This window comes from Suncus etruscus, chromosome 13, assembly GCF_024139225.1.
Source record: "Suncus etruscus isolate mSunEtr1 chromosome 13, mSunEtr1.pri.cur, whole genome shotgun sequence".
Lineage (NCBI taxonomy): Eukaryota > Metazoa > Chordata > Mammalia > Eulipotyphla > Soricidae > Suncus > Suncus etruscus.
This window is the reverse complement of record NC_064860.1, coordinates 99,739,131-99,762,202: the sequence shown is the minus strand read 5'-3', so window position 1 is coordinate 99,762,202 and position 23,072 is coordinate 99,739,131. Positions and strand designations below refer to the sequence as shown.

General features: G+C 41.6%; 1 protein-coding gene and 1 pseudogene across 3 annotated transcripts in view; one reads left to right on the top strand and one right to left on the bottom strand.

Annotated features, from left to right (window-relative positions):
- Positions 1–23,072, bottom strand: part of LOC126025670 (histone-lysine N-methyltransferase PRDM9-like) — a 57,782-nt gene that overhangs the window by 12,448 nt on the left and 22,262 nt on the right. The window lies entirely within an intron of this gene.
- Positions 11,911–12,009, top strand: LOC126026868 (uncharacterized; annotated as a pseudogene).

Below are 23,072 nucleotides of genomic sequence, written 5' to 3'. Positions count from 1 at the left end.
GTGAGTTTATTTACATAACAAACAACCTCCTCAGGGGTGCCCTATTTAGAACTTATTTCAGAGCTTATCATCAAAGCAAGACTCAGAGCTGTTTCTTTTCTGCGTTTTGATCCAGACATAATAGTTTTACCAATACCAAAGAAAGGAAATTGAATCAGTCTTGCCTCTTTTTTTTTTTTTCTTGGTTTTTGGGTCACACCCCGCTTTGCTCAAGAGTTACTCCTGGCAGTCTGCTCAGAAATAGCTCCTGGCAGGCAAGAGGGACCATATGGGACACCAGGATTCGAACCAACCTCCGCTGTGCTATCTCTCCGGGCCCCAGTCTTGCCTCTTAATGAATCTCTTCAAAAGGCCCTCTCAGATTTCACAGGAGAAATGTCCTCCCATTACCCAGCAGGAAAGGCCTGGGACATTTTTTTTAAAAGAAAACACAGTTTGTTATTTCTTCAATTGTTTGGGCTTCTCCTATTCCCAATGCCCAGGTTTTTTACATCGATGGATCTCAAAATGGGAAGGGAGGAATAACTGAGGATAAAATTAATATGACTATACATACTAAATACAAGTCTGCACGGCAAGTGAAATTAGCAAAACTGAACTACTTAATAGCACATGTAATAGGACCATGTAACATTTTAAGTGACTCTGCTTACTTAAGTGATAGGTCTGTGCCCTGCTATAGCCACTGACTCCATCAAGGCCAATAACCTGATAATACAGAATTTACTTAAACAATTACAAAAGCTTCTATAGAAACAGACTGAGCACATCTTCATCACTCATATTAGAGTCCACTCTGGATTGCCAGGACTGATGGCTCAAGAAAATAAAACTGCTGACTTATTACCAATGCCTGTTTGTTTGTTTGTTTTTGGGGCCACACTGTTGATGCTCAGGGGTTACTCCTTGCTATGCACTCAGAAATCGCTCCTGGCTTGGGGGACCATATGGGACACCGGGATCGAACCATGGTGTTGTGTATGTAAACATTTCAATGGGATTATTATGTAACTGACCCTACCCTGATTGGTGATTGTGCCCCACCCTAGGGTGTGATCGGATTCTGCTTCCACCCTAGGGTGGTACCTGATCTGCTCCCACCATTGGGTGGTACCTGATTCTGGGGTACAAAAGCAAGGGTCTGTGGAAGGCGAGGGGCTTTTTGGCTGGAACTGATGCTGAGGCTTTGGCTTTAGTCTTGTCCACCGAATAAAGCTACCGTATTTGCCGGCGTATAAGATGACCCCCTAATTTTACAGTTAAAACATAGGTTTAGGCCTATATTCACTGTATAAGACAGAAAGTTCCTGTGCTTCAACTGTATGTACCACAGTGAGCCAATCACAACAAGCAAAGGTTCAAAGGGTATACTGTAATAGACTTCCTCTCTGACTCGGCCCATTTGAGCAGGCTTTTGACAGTGTAGATTCGGGTACAGAACATTGTCTAATTTGCATGCATCAAAAGCCTGCTTGAATTGGCCGAGTTAGAGAGGTGGTCCGAGCAGCCTTGCAGTGATTGGTGCAGGATCAAGTTGGAAAATTCGTCTCGTGGCAATATCCAGATAATTTTCATTTAGCGGCATATCGAGATGTTTTTCGGGATGTAGTTGGCGTATAAGACGACTCCCGATTTTCAGTTGACTTTTTTTCGTTTCAAAAGTCGTCTTATACACCAGCAAATACAGTAATATTTTTACAAGCCTGACCGTCTGCTTGCCTTTTACCTGCTGCTTCACCTCAGAACCGCCGGCTGAACAGGGTGGCAGACGTATGCTCTGAGCTGGAGGGAAAAGACCTCATCCTCCATCCCTCCATCAGTCAACCCCATCAAGGGCTGACTTACAACACCACGGTCCGTCCTAGGCCAGCACCAGCAAGAAAGACAGACATCTTACCACTCAGCACCACTGCTCCGGCCCTTAGCAATGCCTATTTTTAAAAACCCCCTTAGAAGAACATTCAGCTTAAAAAAAAAGAACATTCAGCTCTACATACAAATACATGCTGTCTACATGTGAAATATCAGGTTCCATGGAGGCAGGCCAGAGAAATTATAGAAAACTGCAACATTTGTGCTCCATTAACAAAGGAAATTCCCATTGCAGGAGCAACCCAAGAGGTTTACAGACTAATGAACTTTGACAAATGGATATTACTCATACAGATTTTTTTTTTCAAAAAAACTTTACCTGCATGTTGTGGTGGACACATATTCTCAATTTCTATGGGCAATTCATATGTCTTCTCAAAGATATAAGATTGTTTGTAGCTTCCTTTTACAGTGCTTTTCTGTAATGGGCATTCCATATTCTATAAAATCTGATAATGGGTCCACCTACATTATCAAAACTTTTTAATTATTTTGTAAAGAATGGCAGATAAGACACCTGAAGGGGGTTCCTCATAATTGTAGACAAGCCATTGTGGAAAGGACTCACAGAACCTTAAAACCTCAATTTCAAAAAAATAGAAAAAGAGGTTTACCACCAACGGACTTGCTATTATTGACTCTATTCACATTAAACTACTTAAGTTTACCTAAAGGGGAAATTTACACTGCAGCTGAGAGACAATTTAAAGAAGACATTCAGAAACAAGAAACAATCCATACACCTGTTTGGATTAAGGAGGATGATAAATGGATAGCTGATTATCTCCTCCTGATAGGGAGAGGATATGCCACGTTTCTATAGATGACAACCCTTCCAGAAAATGTGGGGGCCCATTATGCTTCGTCAGAAATCGGGCAAGCACAAATGATCAGATACAGACTGCCATGACTATAAACTCTCCTTCATATCAAATACAAAATACTCAAAAGACTAACAACAGTAACATTGCTGAAACCTCTGGCAGGTAACAAAGATTTAACATCCACATCCCACAACCTGAGTGAAACTGGTAATGGTGATAAGCCAGAGCAGTGGCGCAAGTGATAGGGCATTTGCCTTGCACACACTAACCAAGGATAGACTGCAGTTTGATTCCACAGCTTCCCATATGGTCCGCAAGCCAGGAGAATCACCAGTGTGGACTAAAAACCAAAAACAAACAAACAAACAAACAAAAATGGAGTTCTGACTTTTGGCTCTGGCAGAGGCCAAGAGTGAGAAGCCATTACTCTCACCATCTTTTTCTCAATGGAATTCACCTATATTCACTATAAAAAAGAAATCCGGTAAATGGAGACTTTTGATGGATCTTAGAGCTATAAATTTATCCATGATACCTATGGGCAAATTGCAGACTGGTTTACCATCACCTGTAGTTATTCCAAAGGAATGGCCACTAATTATAATTGATCTGAAAGACTGCTTCTACCATATTCCTATCCACCCAGATGATAAAAAACGGTTTGCATTCTCAGTTCCTTCTCTCAATAACACCCATCCCTGCAGACGTTTCCAATGGACTGTTCTCCCCCAAGGCATGCTGAATTCTCCAACAATGTGCCAGTTTTTTGAAGATAAGGTTTTGAGCCCTGCTCATGAAAAATTTCCTCAAGCCATGATATTTCATTATATAGATGATATCTTGCTCACAATGAACAATGAAACAGATTTACAGGACTTATACTCTTATGTTATTGACTGTTTACAAACATCAGGACTGAAAATAGCTTTAAAAAAATACAGACAATGCCACCATATCAGTATTTGGGTTTTATTTTGGACCAGACGTCAATATGTCCACAAAAAATTTCTATCAATAAAGAAAACCTCAGAACGCTTAATGATTTTCAGAGACTTTTAGGTGACGTAAATTGGCTCCGCCCTGCACTAGGAATCCCGAATGCAGAGTTGACTAATCTGTTTAAAACTTTGGAGGGTGACCCTGCTTTAGATAGCCCGAGAAACTTAACAACAGCTACCAAAAATGAATTGGACATCTTCTTGAGCAGATTACAAAAATCGTTTCTCTTTTTTTTTTTTTTTTTTTTTTGGTTTTTCGGGCCACACCCGTTAGATGCTCAGGGGTTACTCCTGGCTACGCGCTCAGAAATTGCCTCTGGCTTGGGGGGACCATATGGGACGCCGGGGGATCGAACCGTGGTCCTTTCCTTGGCTAGCGCTTGCAAGGCAGACACCTTACCTCTAGCGCCACCTCGCCGGCCCCAAAAATCGTTTCTCTTAAGGTTCATCCCAGGAGAAAAGATATTTCTGTTAATCTTCCCTACTATAAAAACCCCCACAGGGGCCTTGATGCAACAGTCAGGACCTTTGGAATGGGTGTTGTCCCCTACTTGCAACTGATTTCAGAGATTATTATCAAGGCAAGACTCAGATCTATATCTTTACTAGGTTTTGATCCAGATATAATAGTTTTGCCAATACCAAAAAAAGAAATTGAGTCAATATTGCCTCTTAATGAATCTCTACAAAGGGCCCTCTCAGATTTCACAGGAGAAATATCTTCCCATTATCCAGCAGGAAAAACTTGGGACTTTTTAAAGAAAACTCAGTTTGTTATTTCTTCAATTGTTCGGGATTCCCCTATTCCCAATGCCAAGGTTTTTTACATTGATGGATCCCAAAATGGAAAAGGAGGAATAACCGGAGACAACATTAATATGACCATAGATACCAAATATAAATCTGCACAGAAAGTTGAATTAGTAACGTTAATTTACCTATTAGAAAATGTATCTGAAGCCATGAATATAGTTTCTGATTCTTTGTATGTGGTAAATTTATGTCATGTGATAGCCACTACTTCCCTTAATGCTAATAACCCGATCATACAGAACTTACTTAAACGATTACAGCAGCTTCTTCAAAAACGAACTGAGCCCATCTTCATCACACATATTAGAGCTCACTCAGGTCTTCCAGGACCAATGGCTCAAGGAAATAAAACTGCTGACTTGCTAGCAATGCCTATATTTAAATCACCTGTAGAGGAACATTCAGCTCTACACACAAATGCTCGACATTTACATGTGAATTATCAAATTCCATGGAGGCAAGCTAGAGAAATTGTAGAAAACTGCAACATATGTGCACCATTAACAAAAAAGACTCACATAGCAGGAGCAAACCCAAGAGGCTTACAGTCTAATGAACTGTGGCAAATGGATATAACTCAAACAGATTTATTTCCAAGAAAACCTTATCTTCATGTTGTGGTGGACACTTATTCTCGGTTTATGTGGGCAATTCCTATGTCTTCTCAAAAATCTAAGGCAGTTTGTAGTTTTCTTTTACAATGTTTTTCTGTGATGGGTATTCCATATTCTATAAAAACTGATAATGGGCCAGCCTATGTTAGCAAAACTTTTGAATTATTTTGTAAAGAATGGCAGATAAGACATCTCAAAGGAATTCCTTACAATTGTAGGGGACAGGCCATTGTAGAAAGGACTCACAGAACCTTAAAAACTCAATTACAAAAAAATAGAAAAAGAAGTTTACCACCAACGGATTTGCTATCTTTGACTCTTATCACACTAAATTACTTAACTTACCCCAAGGGGAAAGTTACACTGCAGCGGAAAGACATTTTTTTTTTTTTTTTTGGTTTTTGGGCCACACCTGGCGGTGCTCAGGGGTTACTCCTGGCTGTCTGCTCAGAAGTAGCTCCTGGCAGGCACGGGGGACCATATGGGACACCGGGATTCGAACCAACCACCTTTGGTCCTGGATTGGCTGCTTGCAAGGCAAACGCCGCTGTGCTATCTCTCCGGGCCCGGAAAGACATTTTTAAATAAGATATTCAGAGACAAGAAACAACCCATAAACCTATTTGGATCAAGGAGGATGAAAAATGGATAGCTGGATATCTTCTCCTGAGAGGAAGGGGTTATGCCTATGTTTCTACAAATGACAACCTTCCCAAGAAATTTTGGGTTCCATTACACCTTGTTAGAAATCGGGCTAGCACAAATGATCAGGTTCAGACTATCAACTCCCCTTCAGAGCAAAAACAGAATATTCAAGACACTAGCAACAGTTATATTGCTGGGCAGGGAACAAGGATTTAGCTGTCACACACCATACATTGAGTGAGACTGACGGTAGTGATAAACCCTTACACTCTGAGATGCAAAAGGAAAGACAGGAACCTGTCTTAACTGGGCTAGAGAATACAGGAAACTGTTGCTAAATGAACTCAATATTGCAATGCTTGTATATTTCAGATTTGACTCAGTATTTTCATCAAGATCATTATAAAAAGGATATTAACAAGAAAAATCCAATGGGACATGAAGGTAAATTAGCTGAAGAATTTGGTCGGCTCATCAAAACCATGGGAAATGGATTTCATAGATATATTAACCCTGAAAGCTTCAAAGTAACAATTGATTTACTTAATGACCAGTTTGCTGGACACAATCAGCAGGATCCACACGAACTACTGATGTTTCTAATAGAGGGACTACATCAGGACTTGCTTACTGTAAGTCTAATGACAGACAAAACTACACATATTATGGAAAATAAAAATTATGAACAATTTAGTCCAGAACACCAAAAGGCTCACAAATCTATTATTTATTATCTCTTTAAGGACAATTCAAATCTATACTACAGTGTCTCACATGCCAACAAAAGTCTGAGGTTTATGAGACATTTGTTCATTTGTCTCTGGCTGTTACATCTACAGATAAATGTAGATTACAGGAATGCCTTTCTGAATTTTTTAAAGAGTTAAGGGATGACAAGAAAGTTTAGTGCAATAGCTGCAAAACTAGAAGAAATTTTTCAAAGAAAACGTATTTATGGAAACTGCTACCATACTTATAATACACTTGAAACGTTTTGCTTTTGATGGCAAACAAATAAAATAATTGCACACTTATGTGGATTTTCCTTTAGAAGACCTCAATTTAGTAGAATTCACTTCAGAGAATAAAAACAAGATTAAGAAATACAACTTATCTTATCAGTGTCAAACCATTATGGTAAAGTTCACTATGGACACTGTACTTCATACTGTAAAATTGCTGCAAAACAACACTGGATTCATTTTGATGACAAGAAGATCAAAAAAGTCCTTAATACATTGGTGAAATCCACAGCAGCATACATCCTGTTTTATACTTCTTAAAGATCTACAATGAACAACAGATAATCATTTCATTTCCTTATTGGTTGCTATTAATGCTCTAAGATTCTTTCCACAAGCATGATCAATAAATAGGATTAAAAATCACGGACTCCCAATGTGTTTCCTTGTATGGTGGATTTATGTCTTAATTTCATTATTGCTCTAGGTCTCAGTTAATCATGAAATCTTACAATTTAATTTAGTAAAGGTTCACCTGAAAGAAAAATTTCTTATCATATTAATGTTGTTTTTCTTTCTAGATTATACTCATTTAACAACTTTCTTTTTATTTTAACATCATTGCTTTATTTCCCTCAATTTAGGTTTTAAGACGCTGACATAATAATTTTTAGGTGGACTTTCTTCACAGTACTTCTCACCTATGATTGACTATCATTGAGTTACTGGTATACAATAACTTTGTATATATACTGTTATACACTTATAGTAGAATTTTCCATGTTTGTATTATGCATGAAATTCTCTTTCAGATCTGCTCTGCCATTAAAAAAGTTTTTTTTTGAATTTGAAATGATTCATCTAAACAGTTGCCAGCTATTACATTTTGAAACGCTTTTAGTTGATTCAGCTGAATTCTTTTTTCTTTTAATCTATTTTGGATTCTTTCCAACAAATGTTTTTTGGTATGAGTGAGTGTTATGGCCATAATTTTGTGAAGTCTGTATGTGTATGTCTTGTTCAGTGCTGTCTGTTTTGCATATTTTGTATATAGTTCCCTTTTTCCTAACTTTACCTTCCCCAATTTAGTCTTCCTTATCCTTTCTTCTCTCTTCCTAGTCCTTAAAATTTAATTTTCAGGATTCCCTTCACATGTGCAACTCATCTCCTTCACCCACAACTACAAGCCTCCTGATCTCGGCCTGAGGAAGAAATCCATGACTGTTGGAGTTTTGTACCATGTGTGCTGCAAACTTGTTGGAAATGAAGCCACCTGGAATTTGTGTCACAATATAACCCCAGAGAAAAGATCCATGGATAAGATCCCGTCTCTGGATCCCAGTTAAACTGTGCTATCTAAATTTCTGGTTTTCCATCCACATACACAGTGCTATTGTTTACCATTTCTACAATGGCTACCCCAAGATTGCACCGATCCCAAAGGAAATGTAGAAGCCCAACCAACTCCTGATGGTAATAATGTAACGCTTGGGGATGCCCCAACACATGGATGACTATACTGGCCTTCCTTCTTCATTCAGCTTGATGTTATCTCTGTACCAGGCTTCATCCCGCTTTTCCAGACCCATCAAGTATCTTTTGCCAGTCTTTTTGGAGTTCCAGACCCCTCATCTTTACAGATTGGTATTGGACTCTGTAGAAATTTCACATTTTCTATTTTTCTTATAATTGTAATCCTTTGAATTTATATTTGGTACTACACTTCTTTTGACTATTGTAATTAATGTTTTTCTATTTTAGTTTTTAATCTTAGGAATTGATGTTGTATTACATTAGGGTTTTGCTTTCTTGACTTTAGGTTAGTGGGTTAGATATTGTTGTCTATAATTTCCTAAATGATATTTTTGTCTGTTTTCAGGGTTTTTTGCATGGGCGCATCATAGGCAAAATACTAGGTTTATAGGAGATTCCATCCATTTTGGATGGACCCTCAAGTTGTTTATTTACACAGGGAGGGTCTCTGCCTTAAACATTTTGTTTTGGTTTGTGACTTAAGCTCCCATCTATAAATAATCGATGTATTGGTACATCATATGGACTTCAGCCTGGATTAAGAACTTGGATTAAGTTCAGAAGCCTATTGATCATCATTGCAGTGGCCCCCCACTGTGTAGGGGGTATATGCTTCTTCCTCCAAAATAAGGGCCTAATTCAATGACCTCAAAGATGGGCTTTCTGGTCTACCTGGACTTGAATGAAAATAGGTCCGGAGAAATAGCATGAAGATAAGGTGTTTGCCTTTCATGCAGAAGGTTATTGGTCCGAATCCAGTATCTGCCAGGAGCGATTTCTGAGCGTGGAGCCAGGAGTAACTCCTGAGCGCTGCCAGGTGTGACCCAAAAACCTAATACCAAAAACCAACAACAAGAACAACAAATAGGGCCGGGCGGTGGCGCTGGAGGTAAGGTGCCTGCCTTGCCTGCGCTAGCCTAGGACGGACCGCGGTTCGATCCCCCGGCGTCCCATATGGTCCCCCAAGAAGCCAGGAGCAACTTCTGAGCGCATAGCCAGGAGTAACCCCTGAGCGTCACAGGGTGTGGCCCAAAAACCAAAAAAAAAAAAAAAAAAGAACAACAAATAAAGAAAAGGTGCTTCTTCTTGCCTGCTTGCTATACAACCTTTCTGGCGTCTCTTCGAAGGATCTATGTACGTCTTAGATTTATCTTCTCAGGAGCTTGTAGTTGATTCCTTGATACATGTTTCTGGTTTTAGACACCCTGTATTTAGGTTAGAAGTTTTTTCTTTACATTTTCCTGTGATGCGCTTATGCAAACAGCCACTTTTAATATTGACTAGTTTTTCCTTTAATAATTATAGACAATATTGTTTGTTTACTAAAAACAAATGGGGGAATTGTTGTGTATGTAAACATTTTATGGGATTATTATGTTACTGACTCTACCCTGATCGGTGATTGTGCCCTACCCTAGGATGTGACCTGGCATTCTGGCCCCACCCTAGGGTGGTACCTGATTCTGCTTCCACCATTGGGTGGTATCTGATCCCACCATTAGGTGGTACCTGATTCTGGGGGATAAAAACAAGGGTCTGTGGAAGGCGAGGGGCTTTTGGCTGGAACTGATGCTGAGGCTTTGGACTTCAGTCTTGTCCACCGAATAAAGCTAATATTTCCACAAGCCTGACTGTCTGCAAGCTGTTTACCCGCCGCTTCACCTCAGAACTGCTGGCTGAACAGGGTGGCAGATGCATGCTCCGAGCTGGAGAGAAAAGACCTCATCCTCCATCCCTCCATCAGTCAACCTCTTCAGGGGCTGACTTGCAACAGAAGTTAGAAATACATCAAGGGTTGAGCTCACAACTCGTTGATTTTATTTTACAATCACTTATCATTAGGGAATTCCAAATCAAGACAACAATGAGATATCATCTTACACCACTGAAGACAGCACACATCAAAAATACTGAGAACTGGGGCCACAGTGGTGGCACAAGTAGTAGGGTGTTTTCCTTGCATGTGCCTAATCTATGATGGACTGCAGTTCAATCCCCTGGTGTCCCATATGGTCCCCCAAACCAGTAGTGATTTCTGAGCACATAGCCAGGAGTAATCCCTGAGTGTCACCGGGTGTGGCCCAAAAAACAAAACAAAACAAAAAATACTAGGAACAATTTCTACTGGTGGGGATGTGGTCAGAAGGAAACCTCCTCAACTCCTGGTGGGAATGCTGCCTGATCCAACCTCTATGGAAAACCATATAGAGGGTTCTCACTTCTCACTACCCTCAAAATTGAGATGCCATATGACCAGGAAAGCCCTCTTTTGGGTATGTATCCTCCAGACAGAAAAACATTCATCCAAAAAGTATGTCTTAAAAACAAGAGGCTGTACTGATATTACAGAAGTTAGGGCATGTGACATTATCAGAGTTGACAATGATTCAATCCCAGGAATCATATAGCTTTCACCAAGCCCCACCAGAAGGGATTTCTGGGTGCAGAAGGGATTTCTGGGTACATATCTGGGCATAAGCCACTGGACTGCCTGTGTAGTCCAAATACAAAAACAAACAAATGAGCCAAATTTTCCGTGGCCTGAGAAAGGATGCAATGTATTGGTTAATATGCTCTGCATGTAGGAACATCAGATTTGATACCAGCCCAAAAATAATGCTCCAATAATCACTGGGGAGACCCCAGGATCTGCTACCAAATGTAACTTTCGAAAACATAAAAAGAAATTAACTCATTTATAAATTCTGCAGTCTAGTTAGGAATGAAACAATAGTAGAGAAGAGAGCACGTGACCATAAACAGAACAACCCAGGGATGACAATGGCATCCAAGATGATGCCAAAACCCAACAGGAGTGATCCTTGAATCAGAGTCCAGAGACTAAGATCACACGATTCATGAATTCACATGAGGACACTGTCAGACTTAGGGGAGCATATGCAACGCCGGGTATCAAATGCAGTGTCGCCCAAATATGGCAAACCCCGTGAAACAATGTACATCGCTAGTCACTGAAAAGACATTTACAAATATAAAGTTGGATTCATCTGAGAAATGAAGTCAGAGGCTGAGGGTCAGAATAGTAGAGAAGTGGGGCCGGAGATAGCACAGCCATAGGACGTTTGCCCAACCTGGGACCGAACCAGGTTTGATTGTCAACATCCCATGTGGTCCTGAGCCTGCCAGGAGTAACCCCTGGGTGTGGCAAAACAAAATAAGTAAAACTTTAAAAGCAAAAAAGAGAACAGTAGGGAAAGGTTTGACCTTGGGCTCAGCAGAATCATGTCCCCTGTTGAGCCCATATCCCTGGCTGATCCAGGAACCTCCCTGTCACTCCAGGCTCTGGCTATCAGCGGTGGCCCAGGGCCAGGGCAGCTCTCACCTACTGCCTGCAGGTGCTCGTAGGTCTCCAGCATCACATCTCTGTAGAGCTTCCTCTGAGAGACATCCAGGCATGGCCACTCTTCCGGGGAGAAGCTCACGGCCACATCAGGGAAGGTCACCAAGCCCTAAACACACAAAGGAGGGCCAGGCTCACCCAGGGCCCTAGGAGGGAAGATAGGATCCCTTAGGGTCCTAGAAGGGCTCAAAGCCTATACAATCTGCCCTCGAGAGCACCCAGCTATCCAGAGTGCAGAGCCAGAAGAATTCCCTTTCGGCGATGGTGCCATAAATTAGAAATAAATCAGTGCTCGCTTCGGCAGCACATATACTAAAATTGGAACGATACAGAGTATGGCCCCTGAGCAAGGATGACATGCGAATTCGTGAAGCGTTCCATATTTAAAAAAAGGAAAAAAAGAAATAAATCAAAGAACCTTTCTCCAGGTGAGGGAGGAATGTTATTTTATGGCAGAAATTCTGGGATCAAGATCTCCTTCACCAACATCCAGGTTTATATTACCAGGAGCTCAACCCTGGAACCTGGCATCCAATACAGTCTCAGACTGGCAGGGAAGACCCAGGAACACTGAGTCAGCAGGAAGGTTTGAGCAACACCTGCTTAGCCCCCTGAAATAAACACAAGACAACAACAAAAGAAAAAGAAGAAAAGGGGGCCGGCGAGGTGGCGCTAGAGGTAAAGTGTCTGCCTTGCAAGCAGATTGTGACTGCGGTTCAATGCCCCGGCGTCCCATATGGTCCCCCAAGCCAGGGGCTGTAGCAGGTCACCCCTGAAGAGGTTGACTGATGGAGGGATGGAGAATGAGGCCCTTTTCTTCCAGCTCGGAGCACGCGTCTGCCACCCTGTCTAGCCCACGGTTCTGAGGTGAAACGGCGGGTAAACAGCTCGCAGACAATCAGGCTCGTGGAAATATTTGCTTTATTCGGATGGACAAAACTGAAGTCCAAAGACTCAGATTCAGTTCCAGCCAGCAAAAAGCTCCTCACCTTCCACAGACCCTTGCTCTTCTACTCCAGAGTCAGGTCCCACCCAATGGTGGGATCAGATACCAACCAATGGTGGAAGCAGAATCAGGTCCTACCCTAGGGTGGGGGCATAATGCCAGGTCACACCCTAGGGTAGGGCACAGATTAGGGTGAGCAACATAGTAATCCCCCAAAATATTTACATACACAACAATTCCCCCTTTTGTTTTTAGTAAACAAACAATATTGTCTACAATTATTAAAAGAAAAATTAGTCAATAATAAAAGAGCGGCTGTTTGCATAAGCGCATCACAGGAAAATGTAAAGAAAAACTTCTAACCTAAGCACAGGGTGTCTAAAACCAGAAACATGTATCAAGGAATCAACTACAAGCTCCTGAGAAGATAAATCTAAGACGTACATAGATCTTTCGAAGAGACACCAGAAAGGTTGTGTAGCAGGCAAGAAGAAGCACCTTTTCTTTATTTGTTGTTGTTGTTGGTGGTGGTGGTGGTCGTTTTTGGGTCACACCTGGCAGTGCTCAGGAGTTACTCCTGACTCCACGTTCAGAAATCGCTCCTGGCAGATATCGGCATTTGAACCAATGACCTTCTGCATGAAAGGCCAATGCCTCACCTCCATGTTCGGCCTCCATGCTATCTCTCCAGCTCCATTTTCATTCAAGTTCAGGTAGACCAGAAAGCCCATCTTTGAGGGCATTGAACTAGGCCTTTATTTCAGAAGAAGAGGCACATACACCCTCTGCACAGTGGGGAGCCACTGCAATGATGATCAATAGGTATCTGAACTTAGTCCAAGTTCTTAATCCAGTCTGAAGTCCATAAGATGTCTGAAATTGATGTCGACTATTTATAGAGGGGAGCTTAAGTCACAAACCAAAACAAAATGTTTAAGGCAGAGACCCTCCCTGTGTAAATAAACAACTTGAGGGCCCATCCAAAATGGATGGAACCTTCTATAAACCTAGTATTTTGCCTATGATGCGCCCACGCAAAAAACCCTGAGAACAGACAAAAATATCATTTGGGAAATTATAGACAATAATATATAACTCACAAACCTAAAGTCAAGAAAGCAAAACCTTAATGTAATACAACATCGATTCCTAATATTAAAAACTAAAATAGAAAAACATTAATTACGATAGTCAAAAGAAGTGTAGTACCAAACATAACTTCAAAGGATTACAGTTATAGGAAAAACAACAGATGTAATTTCTACAGAGTTCAATACAAATCTGTAAATATGAGGGGTCTGGAACTCCAAAAAGACCGGCAGAAGACACTTGATGGGTCTGGAAAAGCGGGTTGAAGCCTTGTACAGGAGATAACATCAAGCTGAATGAAGAAGGAAGGCCAGTACAGTCATCCATGTGTTGGGGCATCCCCAAGCGTTACATCATTACATCATAAGTTGGTTGGGCTTCTGTATTTCCTTTGGGATCGGTGCAATCTTGGGGTAGCCATTGTAGAAACGGTCAACAATAGCATTTTGTATGTGGATGGAAAACCAGAAATTCAGATAGCACAGTTTAACTGGGATCCAGAGATTGTGGGTCTTGTCCATGGATCTTTTCTCTGGTGTTACATTGTGACACAAATCCCAGGTGGCTTCATTTCCAACAAGTTTGCAGCATATATGGTCAGTATATATACAAAGTTATTGTATAACAGTAACTTTATGATAATCAATCATAGGCAAGAAGCACTGTGAAGAAAGTCCACCTAAAATTATCATTATGTAAGCGTCTTAAAACCTAAATTGAGGGAAATAAAGCAATGATGTTAAAATAAAAAGAGTGAAAGTCGTTAAATGAGTATACCTAGAAAGAAAAACAACATTAATATGATGAGAAATTTCTCTTTCAGGTGAACCTTGACTAAATTAATTTGTAAAATTTCATGATTAACTGAGACCTAGAGCAATAATGAAATTAAGACATAAATCCATCCTACAAGGAAACACATTGGGGATTCATGATTTTCAATCTATATTCATTGATCATGCCTGTGGAAAGAATCCTAGAGCATTAATAGCAACTGATAAGGAAGTAAAATGATTATCTGGTGTTCATTGTAGATCTCTAAGAAGTATAAAACAGGATGTATGCTGCTGTGGATTTCACCAATGTATTAGGGACTTTTTTGATCTTCCTGTCATCAAAATTGATCCAGTGTTGTTTTGCAGCAATTTTACAGTATGAAGTACAGTGTCCATAGTGAACTTTACCATAATGGTTTGACACCGATGATAAGTTGTATTTCTTAATCTTGCTTTTATTCTCTGAAGTGAATTCCTCTAAATTGAGGTCTTCTAAAGGAAAATCTACATAAGTATGCAATTTTTTTATTTGTTTGCCATCAAAAGCAAAACGTTTCAAGTGTATTATAAGTACTGGTGGCAGTTTCCATAAGTACGTTTTCTTTGAAAAATCCCTTCTATTTTTGCAACTGTTGCACAGAACTTTGTTGTCATTTCTTAATTCTTCTTCTTTAAAAAATTCAGAGAGGCATTCCTGTAATGTACATTTATCTGTAGATGTAACAGCCAAAGACAAATGAACAAATGTCTCATAAACCTCAGACTTTTGGTGGCAAGTGAGACACTGGAGTATAGATTTGAATTGTCCTTGAAAGAGATCATAAATAATAGATTTATGAGCCTTTTGGTGTTCTGGACTAAATTGTTCATAATTTTCATTTCCCATGAGATGTGTAGTTTTGTCTGTCATTAGATTTACAGTAAGCAAGTCCTGATGTAATCCCTCTATTAGGAACATCAGTAGTTCGTGAGGATCCTGCTGATTGTGTCCAGCAAACTGGTCATTAAGTAAACCAATTGTTACTTTGAAGCTTTCAGGGTTAATATATCTATGAAATCCATTTCCCATGGTTTTGATGAGCCGACCAAATTCTTCGGCTAATTTCCCTTCATGCCCCATCGGATTTTTCTTGTTAATATCCTTTTTATAATGGTCTTTATAAAAAATACTGAGTTAAGTCTGAAATATTATACAAGCATTGCAATATTGAGTTCATGTAGCAAGAGTTTCCTATATTTTGGAGCCCAGTTAAGACAGGTTCCTGTCTTTCCTTTTGCATCTCGGAGTGTAAGGGTTTATCACTACCATCAGTCTCACTCATTGTATGGTGTGTGACAGCTAAATCGTTCCCTGCCCCAGAGACCTTAGTAATATTACTGCTGTTAGTGTCTGAAGTATTCTGTTTTTTCTCTGAAGGGGAGTTTGTAGTCTGAACCTGATCATTTGTGCTAGCCCGATTTCTAACAAGACGTAATGGAACCCAAAATTTCTTGGGAGGGTCATCATTTATAGAAACATAGGCATAACCCCTTCCTCTTAGGAGAAGATAGCCAGCTATCCATTTTTCATCCTCCTTGATCCAAATAGGTTTATGGGTTGTTTCTTGTCTCTGAATATCTTCTTTAAAATGTCTTTCCGCTGCAGTGTAGCTTTCCCCTTGGGGTAAGTTAAAGTAATTTAGTGTGATAAGAGTCAAAGATAGCAAATCCGTTGGTGGTAAACCTCTTTTTCTATTTTTTTGCAATTGAGTTTTTAAGGTTCTGTGAGTCCTTTCTACAATGGCCTGTCCCCTACAATTGTAAGGAATTCCTGAGATGTCTTATCTGCCATTCCTTACAAAAAAATTTCAAAAGTTTTGCTAACATAGGCTGACCCATTATCAGTTTTTATAGAATATGGAATACCCATCACAGAGAAACATTGTAAAAGAAAACTACAAGCACCTTAGATTTTTGAGAAGACATGGGAATTGCCCACATAAACCGAGAATAAGTGTCCACCACAACATGAAGATAAGGTTTCCTTGGAAATAAATCTGTTTGAGTTATATCCATTTGCCAAAGTTCGTTAGACTGTAAGCCTCTTGGGTTTGCTCCTGCTATGTGAGTCTTTTTTGTTAACGGTGCACATACGTTGCAGTTTTCTACGATTTCTCTAGCTTGCCTCCATGGAATTTGGTAATTCACATGTAAACGGCGAGCATTTGTGTGTAGGGCTGAATGTTCCTCTATAGGTGATTTAAATATAGGCAATGCTAGCAAGTCAGCAGTTTTATTTCCTTGAGCCATAGGTCCTGGAAGACCTGAGTGGGCTCTAATATGTGTGATGAAGATGGGCTCAGTTCGTTTTTGAAGAAGCTGCTGTAATTGTTTAAGTAAGTCCTGTATGATTGGGTTATTAGCATTAAGGGGTGCAGTGGCTATCACATGACATAAATTTACCACATACAAAGAATCAGAAACTATATTCATGGCTTCAGATACATTTTCTAATAGGTAAATTAACGTTGCTAATTCAACTTTCTGTGCAGATTTATATTTGGTATCTATGGTCATATTAATGTTGTCTCCAGTTATTCCTCCTTTTCCATTTTGGGATCCATCAATGTAAAAAACCTTGGCATTGGGAATAGGGGAATCCCGAACAATTGAAGAAATAACAAACTGAGTTTTCTTTAAAAAGTCCCAAATTTTTCCTGCTGGATAATGGGAGGATATTTCTCCTGTGAAATCTGAGAGGGCCCTTTGTTGAGATTCATTAATTGGCAATATTGACTCAATTTTCTTTTTTGGTACTGGCAAAACTATTATATCTGGATCAAAACCTAGTAAAGATATAGATCTGAGTCTTGCCTTGATAATAATCTCTGAAATCAGTTGTAAGTAGGGGACAACTGAGCGAGGTTGTTTGTTATGTAAATACACCCATTCCAAAGGTCCTGACTGTTGCATCAAGGCCCCTGTGGGGGTTTCTATAGTAGGGAAGATTAACAGTAATACCTTTTCTCCTGGGATGAATCTTGAGAGAAACGATTTTTGTAATCTGCTCAAGAAGATGTCCAATTCATTTTTTGCAGCTGTTGTTAAATTTCTCGGGCTATCTAAAGCAGGATCACCCTCCAACGTTTTAAACAGATTAGATAACTCTGCATTTGGGATTCCTAGTGCAGGGCGGAGCCAATTTACGTCACCTAAAAGTCTCTGAAAATCATTAAGCGTTCTGAGGTTTTCTTTTTTGATAGAAAATTTTTGTGGACGTATAGACGTCCGGTCCAAAATAAAACCCAAATATTGATACGGTGGCATTATCTGTATTTTTTCTAAAGCTATTTTCAGTCCTGATGTTTGTAAACAGTCAGTAACATAAGAGTATAATTCCTGTAAATCTGTTTCGTTGTTCATTGTGAGCAAGATATCATCTGTATAATGAAATATCATGGCTTGAGGAAATTTTTCACGAGCAGGGCTCAAAACCTTATCTACAAAAAACTGACACATGGTTGGGGAATTCAGCATGCCTTGGGGGAGAACAGTCCATTGGAAACGTCTGCAGGGATGGGTATTATTGAGAGAAGGAACTGAGAATGCAAAACGTTTTTTATCATCTGGGTGGATAGGAATATGGTAGAAGCAGTCTTTCAGATCAATTATAATTAGTGGCCATTCCTTTGGAATAACTACAGGTGATGGTAAACCAGTCTGCAATTTGCCCATAGGTATCATGGATAAATTTATAGCTCTAAGATCCATCAAAAGTCTCCATTTACCGGATTTCTTTTTTATAGTGAATATAGGTGAATTCCATTGAGAAAAAGATGGTTCAATATGTCCTAAACTTAGCTGTTCCTCCACTAATTCTGTCAGCACCTTTAATTTATCAGTTTTAAGGGGCCACTGACCTGTCCAAATTGGTTCATCAGATTTCCATTTTATTTTTATTGGTGCTGGTGTTTTTACGGCAGTGGCCCCCACTAAAAATTTTTGGTTTTTAAATCAAAAGAAGGTTTGGGCTCTTCTGGAGCTAATGGGATGTGGAATTCTGCTTTCCACTGTTTGTGTAGGTCATGGCCCCACAGGGATGGTGAAAATGGGCCCACGTGAGGTCTGATTATTGCTTTTTGATTTTCTGGGCCGTAAAATAGTATAGTCCTCGTACTCAACAGACAGGAACTCAGGCCTCCTATTCCTTCTAGGGAATACGGGATTTCCTGAAGAGGCCAATTTTCTGGCCATTCTTTATCAGAAATTACGGTAACCTGAGCACCCGTATCTATCATTCCATCAAAGGGTTTGCCTTCCACGTGAAGTTTGATCATTGGGTGTTCATCTTTACATTTAGTAACCAGAGCCACGATTGGGTTTTGAGCAGCACCCGGATCTGTGCTTCCAAAACCTCCAATTCTAGTCTTATCTGAAGTCCCAAATTTGACATAAGGCACTATTACTATCTGGGCAATCGCTTCTCCTTTTTTAAGGGTCCATGTAACTGGTACAGTAATAACTACAATGATTTCTCCCATGGAATCTGAGTCAATGACACCAGTGATTACTGATATACCCTTTATGTTGAGGGAACTTCTGCCAAGAATCAAACCCATGGTATCTGGGGGTGGCGGGCCTACAATGCCAGTTTCTAACATGTAAGGGCATGCTCCTGGGTAAATTGTAATGTCCTCTGGGCATAATATGTCTAATCCGGCACTCCCTGAAGTAGAGTGGATTAATTCCCTTATCGTGATGAATTTTCTTGGGCTGGGCTTGGAAGGATTATTGTCTGTGAACTTTGCCCCTGATTTGGAAGGGCCTGGGGGGAGGCCCTGTGGGCGTTTCCCTGCATCTTGTATGTGTGTTCTTGGGGAGCTGAATTTATAAGGAGACGACAATTTCTTTTGATATGTCCCTGTTTTCCACAATGGTAGCAGGCGATTTGCCTCCTGGGGACTGTGTTGAAACCTCTACTTAGGTTATTATTAATGAGGTTTCTGGATCTGCAATCTTTCGCCCAGTGGCGACCCCTTTTGCATTTTGGGCAAAGACCTGGTTTCCGGAAAGTGTTCTGTCCCCGAGGGGACTAAGGCATTGTTCCCTTGGTAACTGGGAAGGTTTGTACTGAGTCTGAGTGGGGTGGGAGTTGGGGTTCCACATAGACATTCCGGCAGGCATAAAGGTAATCATTCAGATCTGACTTTTCATTTAATGTATTCAATACTAATCTACAGGCTGAATTTGCATTATGATAGGCCAAAGATTTTACTAGGAAGTTTCTAATCTCCTCATCTTCCACCTGTAACTTCAGAGCATCTTTAATCTTACCTACAAACTCTGCAAATGACTCATAAGGGCCTTGGGTAATTTTTAAAAAGTTTCCTCTACCAATGCTGTTAGAATCAATTTTTTCCCATGCTGACAATGCAATCTCCCTGATTAAATTTAAGATTTCCTTAGGTAAAGCTGCTTGTGTCTGAATATTTGCAAATTGATTTTCTGCCATCAATAATTCATACGATAGAGTAACACCTGCCACTTGCTTTTTCATACCATCCGGACTATATAATTTAGCTTTTACGCCTTCTGAATAGTACATTTCCCATTCAGTTCGCTGTTTAGACGACAGGCATATTTCAGCGATTCTTTTAAAATCATACAAAGTCCAAGATGAGTTATGACTCCAAAGTCTTAATAACTCCACACTGTATGGCGATTTTGGCCCATTTTCTTTACATGATCTTTTAAACCGATCTAATTCTTCCATCTGATAGGGTACATAGTTAGAAACATTTACCCCGTCTATAGGGGATAAGGCCTGATTAGCAAAATTACTCTGAATAGAGCTCTGAGACCTAGCATGTGGTTCATCGTTTGAATCTGCTCTGCTCTGCGATTCAATTTTGTGACTAGAAGGAGGCATACTTCGTGGAGTTAGCACTGGAGGTAGATCATTATCTGAGTCACTACTGTCAAGCAATTCACTAGAATCAGGCTTAACATTCTGAGTTGTTTTTCTTCCAGCAAAAATTTCTATATTGTTCATGGTGGGGCTGGATTCGTCAGCCTGCACCTTGGTCTGAGTTTTCGTCAGATAAATTTCATTATTATCTATACTGGTTTTAGCCTCACCATTTCTACACTTTCTATTTCCTAAATAGAAATAACAGCAAATAACTATGCTCATAATAATAACGTTAGTCAACACAGAAATTCCACAAACTATGATGGCTAGAGACACTACACTTTTCATTTGAAATATAGACCACAACCATCCAACTGCAGTGATTGTCCTTAGATCAAAACCAATTAGTTTTAAACAAAATGGAATGATCCACTTGTATACTAGAGCACCAATGCGTAAGACTAAGGGTGGTAAAATCCACATGACTAACCACAGAAACCATTTGATGGTCAGCATAGGAAATTTCCAATGAAATATTTCACTTACAGTTCTGAGGGTCCAGGGTTCAGGTCCCTGTCCGGGCGTCATTATGTAGCAGGTCAGCCCCTGAAGAGGTTGACTGATGGAGGGATGGAGAATGAGGCCCTTTTCTTCCAGCTCGGAGCACGCGTCTGCCACCCTGTCTAGCCCACGGTTCTGAGGTGAAACGGCGGGTAAACAGCTCGCAGACAATCAGGCTCGTGGAAATATTTGCTTTATTCGGATGGACAAAACTGAAGTCCAAAGACTCAGATTCAGTTCCAGCCAGCAAAAAGCTCCTCGCCTTCCACAGACCCTTGCTCTTATAGTCCAGAGTCAGGTCCCACCCAATGGTGGGATCAGATACCAACCAATGGTGGAAGCAGGATCAGGTCCTACCCTAGGGTGGGGGCATAATGCCAGGTCACACCCTAGGGTAGGGCACAGATTAGGGTGAGCAACATAGTAATCCCCCAAAATATTTACATACACAACAAGGGGCAATTTCTGAGTGCTTAGCCAGGAGTAACCCCTGAGCAGCAAACGGATGTGGCTGGAAAAACCAAAAGAAAAGAAAAGAAAAGAAAAGAAAAGAACTGCAGAGATCAGGACCTCTGAAGGAGTGCCAGCAACCGCACCCATCCCCAGATTCCTTCCTAAAACATTTCTGAGTTCCCCCCTGGTCCTGGGGGGGCTTGCACTCCTTCCCCCTACCCTGTCCTTCCCAGAGTCCATACTGCCCCTTACCTGGGGGCAGGATGTCAGACGGTGAGACCCCATCTTCTCCAGCCTGGATTATTCCCTAAGAGCAGCAACAAGGTCCACTGCCCAAAGTCCTGGAGAAAAGTCACAGCCCTGAGCAACAAAGATGAGATCCAGCTGCTTCCTGCTGGATCCTAACCCTGATCAGCACTTCTGAACCCGGCAACCACCACCTGCTCCTTTCTGAGGGAACATGTGGAAAGCGCCCAAGTAGCAGCAAAATCAACCTACTATCCACAGGGCTTACTAAGGAACTCGATGTGACCTGTGTCTGTGCTTGGAGTTTCTGGAATAAAATCTACTTTTATAATCAATAGATCTTTGTGGAAGGGGACAGTATGCAGAAGGGAGGGCATTTGCCCTGCAGGCAGCTGAGTCAAGTTGTCCAACTGGGGATGGAGCTCAGTGCCTCTGACCTTGAGGGTGTGGGCCAACACTCCCTTGCAAAAAGAACTGTTTTGCATAAAATTCCCAACTAAACAGAAACAAAAACAAAAAACCGCACCTCTTTCCCAACATACCCAAAGCCTGCGGTCACCCGCTCACTGGAGGAGAGAGCGAGCGGCAGGTGCTCAAGCACCATCAAGCCAGGGCGCAGCAACAGAACCAACAGTGGAGCGTGGGGCGCTCACCTGGCGGGGTCCTCTGGCCCGCGGGAGTGAGCACTGAGCGCAGAGCCCGGCCAAGACCCTGAGCGCCCGGCCGGTCCGAAGAGGGGGAGCGGCCCTCAACGGACGGATGGGCAGACAACCGTCCCTCGAGGCCCCGGCCGCCAGACCCCGGAGCTGCCGGTCTGGGGCGAGGGAGGCAGAAGCGGCCTTCCCGCTCCCAACGGAGGGATCTGAAAGGGCGGCTCCGTCGATCTGCAGCCCCTTCCCGGCCTGAAGGTCGGTTTTCAGCCGGCACTTGAGCTCGGTCAGGGGTGGCGACGAGTTCGGCACAAAGCCGACGTGTTAAACCGAGAGAGTCAGAGAGCAGCACCACGCAGCGACCGACCGGCCAAAACAGACGGACACTCCCACAAAAGCGTAGGATCTGAACAACGCTGTGAAACCCAGATTGCATTTTGCCGTTTTGAGTGAGGGTCAAAACCCTGCAGTGACGGTGCGTGTGCTGCGTCCTCCACCCTCAGAACTCACGGCAAGATGGGACCCAGCATGTGCCACACGGATCCCCCCGCGCTGGCCCGTGCAGTTGTTCCCGAGGGTGGGAGCCGGGGGACGCAGCCTGGGTCGGGACTCCGCGCTCGCTGGGAGATCTCTCCTCAGAGGTCCCTCCCCAGAAGCAGCAGAACAAAACCCAAACTGGGCAAAGGGCCACAGGATACAAAAGAATAAGAGGCAAAGAGCCGCGTGTTCGCCACCCCTGAGTTAGGCGATGATTAAACTGAAGGAGCAGTTTCAAAGAAACATAAACACACTCGTCGCTGGGGTGTGCTTAGAGCTCAGTGTGCAGCCAATCTTCTACA